Consider the following 6,759-nt stretch of genomic DNA (forward strand, 5'->3'; position numbering starts at 1 on the left):
TCCCAAAGTGCTGGGATTACAGGCGTGAGCCACCACGCCCGGCCTCTGCTCACACATTTTTAAGTTGACACTTAGCACTTTTCATCTTAAGTTTTTAAGCTTATGAAAAATTATAATGCATTTTTTTGTTTATCAATTATAAACTAAGTTACCATAATTCAGTTTTATTAAATGAAATATATAAAATAATACATTTAGGTAACACAGCCTTATAAATGCTACATATATTTAATTTGAATCAACTATTCTAAAAGAAGAAAGGGGCAAAAAAGTGCTGCTTATAGTTGCAGGGCATATAACTTCCAGAGAATTATAAATATTAGCATTTAAAAATAAAATGGTTACATCAGTTTTTAAAATGTAGCCAGTGGAATCTGAATATCTTAACGATATACTATCTTTCATCAACTGTTTAAAGAATGCTTTAACAGAAATTTTAAATTCCTTTTTCTCCTGGAACTTGCATTCTTTTTACACTTAGCCCACATAATATGTTTTATTTTAACATAATATATGTTTGGAAGCCTTTTATTTATCATTCTAGCACATTTCTTTGTAACAAAAATAGGTATAAAAAATTAAAAAATTTTTTTTTCTTCACAACGGAGTCTTGCTCTGTTGCCCAGGCTGGAGTGCAGTGGCATGATCTTGGCTCACCGCAACCTCCACTCCCCCGGGTTTAAGCAGTTCTCCTGCCTCAGCCTCCGGAGTAATGGGATTACAGGCACCTGCCACCAGGCCTGGCTAATTTTTGTATTTTTAGTAGAGATGGGGTTTCACAATGTTGGCCAGGCTGGTCTTGAACTCCACCTCATGATCCGCCTGCCTCGGCCTCCTAAAGTGCGGAGATTATAGGTGTGAGCTGCCACACCCGGCCAAAATAAAAATTGTAAATTAATTTACTTTCACCATTAAGCTGGATCCTTTGCGGTTTTTTTTTTTTTTTTCGAGACAGAGTCTCACTCTGTCTCCCAGACTGGAGTGTGGTGGCACGATCTTGGCTCACTGCAACCTCCGCCTCCCGGGTTCAGGCAATTCTGCCGCAGCCTCCCAAGTAGCTACCATGCCCAGCTAATTTTTGTATTTTTAGTAGAGACGGGGTTTCACCATATTGGCTAAGCTGGTCTCGAACTCTTGACCTTAGGTAAACCACTGCACCCAGCTGCTTTTGCTTTTTTTAAAGTTGATTCATGCAAAATAATATATGTAGCATTTATAAGATTCTGGTACATCTATTTCTTATTTCAACCAGTTGAGTTGTAGTAATTTAGTACAAAACAATGCATGAATTATAAATTTTTATAAGTAATTATTATGCAAAAAAGTACAAGTTTATTAGAAACTCCCTCCTTGATGAGATAGACAGGGCTCCCTTACCTGCCTTGATTTATTCATGTCATTATGGAGGAATATTACTTGTAGCCAAAGTAAGAGTTCTCAGTTCAGTTCTTGTTTTTGTTTTTGTAAATTTAAGTCCCAGAAATTCTTGCTCACCTAAATAAACTATCAAGGAAAGTAATAATGGCTGGGCATGGTGGCTTGTCCCTGTAATCCCAGCACTTTGGGAGGCTGAGGCGGGTGGATCACCTGAGGTCGGTAGTTCAAGACCAGCCTAGCCAACATGGTGAAACCCCCCGTCTCTACTAAAAATATAAAAAGTAGCCAGGCGTGGTGGTATGTGCCTTTAATCCCAGCTACTCGGGAGGCTGAGGCAGGAGAATCACTTGAACCGGGGAGGCGGAGGTTGCGATGAGCTGAGATAGCGCCATTCCATTCCAGCCTGGACAATAGAGCAAAACTCTGCCTCAACAAAAAAAAACAGCTAGGCACGGTGGCTCACGCCTGTAATCCCAGCACTCTGGGAGGCTGAGGCAGGTGCAGATCACCTGAGGTCAGGAGTTCGAGACCAGTCTGGCCAACATTGCAAAACCCCGTCTCTATTAAAAATACAAAAATTAGCCGGGCATGGTGGCTGTCACCTGTAGTCCCAGCAACTTGGGAGGCTGAGGCAGGAGAATCACTTGAACCCAGGAGGCAGAGGTTGCAGTGAGTGGAGATCATGCCACTGCATTCCAGCCTAGGGACAGAACGAGACTCAGTCTCAAAAAAAAAAAAAAAAAGGGCAGGGGTGGGGGATGAATAAGGTTAGTCAAAGGAATGTTTTGCTTTTTTGAGATGGAGTTTCGCTCTTGTTGCCCAGGCTGGAGTGCAATGGCGCCATCTTGGCACACAGCAACCTCCGCCTCCCGGGGTTCAAGCGATTCTCCTGCCTCAGCCTCCCGAGTAGCTGGGATTACAGGCATGCGCCACCACGCCCGGCTAATGTTGTGTTTTTAGTAGAGACAGAGTTTCTCCCTGTTGGTCATGCTGCTCTCGAACTCCTGACCTCAGGTGATTCGTCCACCTCAGCCTCCCAAAGTGCTGGGATTATAGGCGTGAGCCAGCACACCTAGCCAGCAGTGTTACTCAATATTTTGAAACCTGAATTGTGTGCCAAAAAATCAGTTACATATCATCAAAAATTAATTTATCGATTGACAGCTTGGTTAGTCTTTTAATTTCGTTGAAAACTAAGAATTAGAAACCATGCGACTTGCAAAAAGATATATCTAGTCATTAGTCTTCACTCTCAGTGAGAAATATAACAAAAAGGCTTTAGCAAGTCTTGTAAATTGGTTAATGATTATTATGCCTGTTCTTTCGGTTAGAGGTACCTTGTTTCTTTCTTTCTTTGTCATTTCCCAGTCCCCGACCCCTGAAACAGAGTCTCAGGCTGGGTTTGTTTTTTATTTTTTGTAGAGAGTAAGTCTTGCTCTGTCTCCCATCCTGGAGTGCAGTGGCTATTAGATGCTATCATGGTGCACTACAGCCTTCAACTCCTGCGCTTAGCTCCCTAGTAACTGGGACTACAGACGTGTGCCAAGGCACCTAGCTTTCACACTTTTAATTAGTGTGTTTTTGCTGTTCTATATTAGACTATGAGCAACTTAAGAGCAAGACCAAGAGTTTGGCATTATACCTGCTGTATTTGGCTGTCATTAAGCATCTGTTGAATGTGTGTTAGTGGTATTATAGAAGGAGCTCTGAAGTGAGAGTCAGAAGCTGTATGATTTTGGGCTAGAACCAGTTTGGAAGTGGAGATGGTAGAGATAAGGCAGTAGGCCCTGATTTGCACACCCATGTTTAGGGCATCATTGATCACACTAGGAGGAAGCAACCTAAATGTCCATCACAGATGAATGGATAAAGAAAATGTGGCATATCCACACAACAGAATATTATTCAGCCTTAAGAATGAAGGAAATACTGTCATATGCCAAAACATGATCTTTGAGGACATTATGCTAAGTGAAATAAGACAGTCACAAAAAATAAATATTGCATGATTCTACTTATTTGAGATGTCTAAAATAATCAAACTCATAGAAACAAAGTAGAGTGGTAATTGTCATGGGCTGGGGGAAGAGAGAGGGGAGTTTTTCATGGATATAACTAGATGAGTAAGTTCTAGTTACGCAACAATGTGCATTTGGTTAACACTATCATATACTTTACTTATTTATTTTTTTTGAGGTGGAGCCTCACTCTGTTGCCCAGGCTGGAGTGCAGTGGTGAGATCTCAGCTCACTGTAGCCTCCACCTCTCGGGTTCAAGCGATCCTTGTGCCTCAGCCTCCTGAGTAGCTGGAACTACAGGTGCCCGCCACCAAGCCTGGCTAACTTTTGTATTTTTAGTAGAGACGGGATTTTACCATGTTGGCCAGGCTGGTCTCGAACTCCTGACCTCAAATGATCCACCCACCTCAGCCTCTCAAAGTGCTGGGATTACAGCCACGAGCCACTGCACCCAGCCGACTACTGTACAGTTTAAAAAGTTAAGATGGTAAATTTTATGTTCTGTGCCTTTGACCACAGTTTTTGTTTTTTTTTTTTTGAGATGGAGTCTTGCTCTGTCGCCCAGGCTGGAGTGCAGTGGCCAGATCTCAGCTCACTGCAAGCTCCGCCTCTTGGGTTTATGCCATTCTCCTGCCTCAGCCTCCGGAGTAGCTGGGACTACAGGCGCCCGCCACCTCGCCCGGCTAGTTTTTTGTATTTTTTAGTAGAGACGGGGTTTCACTGTGTTAGCCAGGATGGTCTCGATCTCCTGACCTCGTGATCCGCCTGTCTTGGCCTCCCAAAGTGCTGGGATTACAGGCTTGAGCCACCGCGCCCGGCCTGACCACAGTTTTTGAAAAATGAGACAGAAACTGATTTTATAGACCACATGCCCTAAAAATGTTCTAAGAGTTGTTTAATAAAGGTATATCAATAAAATTTAAGGACCAGTGTAAGTGGTCCAACATCTGAATAATAAGAATTACAGGAAGAGAGAAAACAAGGTGGGAAGTGACTTGTAAAATAGTTGATAACTGAAGTACATGAGCCAACAGATTAAAACTGTATACTTGTGCCTAGCACTAGGGAAGGAAATAGACCTGCACCAGGCATGAAATTTCTGAACACTGAGTTTATAGAAAAGATTTACAAGCATCTGAATAGGAGGCTACCAGGTCACATATCAAGAATCAGAATGTCTTTAGACTTCATGGCAGCAGCATAGGAAGCAAAAAGAGAATTGGAACAATGTCTTCAAAATTCTGAAGGAAAGTGATTACTAACCTAGACTCCTATACCCAGCCAAATAATACAACAAGAATAAGTGTAAAAAAGGGTGCTTTTTTGTTTTTTGTTTTTTTGAGATAGAGTCTCACTGTTGCCTGGGCTGGAGTGCAGTGGCATGATCTTGACTAACTGCAACCTCCACCTCCTGGGTTTGAGCAATTCCCCTGCCTAGGCCTCCTGAGTAGCTGGGATTACAGGTGCCCGCCACCACGCCTGGCTGGTGGTTGTTGTTGTTGTTTGAGATGGAGTTTCGCTCTTGTTGCCCAGGCTGGAGTGCAGTGGCATGATCTCGGTTCACTGCAGCCTCCACCTCCGGGTTCAAGCGATTCTCCTGCCTCAGCCTCCCAAGTAGCTGGGATTACAGGCATGCGCCACCACGCCCGGCTAATTTTGTGTTTTTAGTAGAGACGGGATTTCTCCGTATTGGTCAGGCTGGTCTTGAACTCCTGACCTAAAGTGATCTGCCTGCCTCGGCCTCCCAAAGTACTGGGATTACAGACGTGAGCCACCGCACCCGGCCAGTTTTTGTATTTTTAGTAGAGAAGGGGTTTCACCATGTTGACCAGGCTGGTCTTGAACTCCTGACATCAAGTGATCGGCCCACCTCAGCTTCCCAAAGTGCTGGGATTACAGGCATGAGCCACTGTGCCTGGCCAAAAAAGGTTTAAAAAATTTAAACATCACATACTCCTTCTCAAGATGCTACTGGAAGATGTACTCCACCAAATTGAAAGACTAAATCAAGAAAGAGCAAGACACAGATACAGCAAACAGGAGCCTAACACAGAAAACATGGCCTGGGAGGGCCATGAGGATGGCGAGAAGTGATCCTGGGGTGGCGGCTCTGCGCCAGACGTGCAGGGCAACAGAGCCATGCTGCAGCAGTGCGACCCACCGAGAGCTGAAGGCAGGCCATGGTGAACTTAGAAGCAGGAAGTACAGGGCAGCCCCTCCCTCTGACTGTATTTCCACTGCAGGTCCAGTGCCTGGTCCCCACCTTCGCCCTCGCAGGTGCCTGACTGTGCTGAGCCCTGTGTTTCCCAAAACTCCAAGACCTTGCTCACAACTTCCTCAAGAGGGGCCTTGTCAGCTCCCAGAGAAGCGGAAGTCAGATCGCAACCTGGAGACCAATCTGCTCACCTCCTGGAGCCTCCGTCCAGCAGGGGCAGTGCTGCTCTCTCCTTGCACTGCCAGTGTGCGCCTGCCGTCCGCTTTAATATTAATCATCCTTGATATTCATTTATATGTAGTTATAATAGTTGCTCCAATAGTGAAATAGTAAATAAAATTACCAAATGATCTTCTGTGCTTGTGGCCACGTGCTCTTACCTCCTGCGGATTCTCGCTCAGACTTCACATGCTGACTCTGTGAGCCCTTTCCTGAGCACCTTATTTGGAATCATGAGTCCCACCACCTCTCTTTCAGTGATTTATTTTCTCGGGAGTACGTCTCAGCTAGAATATAGGCTCTAGGAGAGCCTGTGGTTTTGTTTGTTTGTTTTCTCTGCTGTATCCCCAGGGCCCAGAGAGTGGCTGGCTCAGTCAGCTCTCAATAGATTTTTTTTTTTTTTTTAAGACAGGGTCTCTCTGACTCCCAGGCAGGAATGCAGTGGCCCGATCCAGGCTCACTGCAACCTCCACTTCCCAGGCTCAAGCTATTCTCCTGCTTCAGTGTCCTGAGTAGCTGGGATTACAGGCATGAGCCACCATGTCCGGCTAGTTGTATTTTTTGTAGAGATGAGGTCCTACCATGTTGCCCAGGCTGGTCTCGAACTCTTGAGTGCAAAGCGATCCGCTTGCCTGGGCCTCCCAGAGTGCTGGGATTACAGGCCTGACGGCTCTCAATAGATTCTTATTGGATAAATTGAATGAGATGATGAGGAGGAGTTTGCTAGGAAGAGAAAGGTGGGCAAGGATTTTCCAGCAAGGAGGCAGCTGGCATGGAGGCACAAAGTAAGTGCCTGCTGTATTGAGCCCTGTGTGCAGTAAGGAGCCTGCTGCTAGACCCAGGCGGCAGGTCCCAGGGGCTTCCATTATCTTCAGTGCCATCCTGAAAACTTAGTTTTTCAAGGCTACTTTCCTTTTTTTTTTTTTTTTT

Source organism: Colobus angolensis, unplaced genomic scaffold (genome assembly GCF_000951035.1).
Source record: "Colobus angolensis palliatus isolate OR3802 unplaced genomic scaffold, Cang.pa_1.0 Scaffold404, whole genome shotgun sequence".
Lineage (NCBI taxonomy): Eukaryota > Metazoa > Chordata > Mammalia > Primates > Cercopithecidae > Colobus > Colobus angolensis.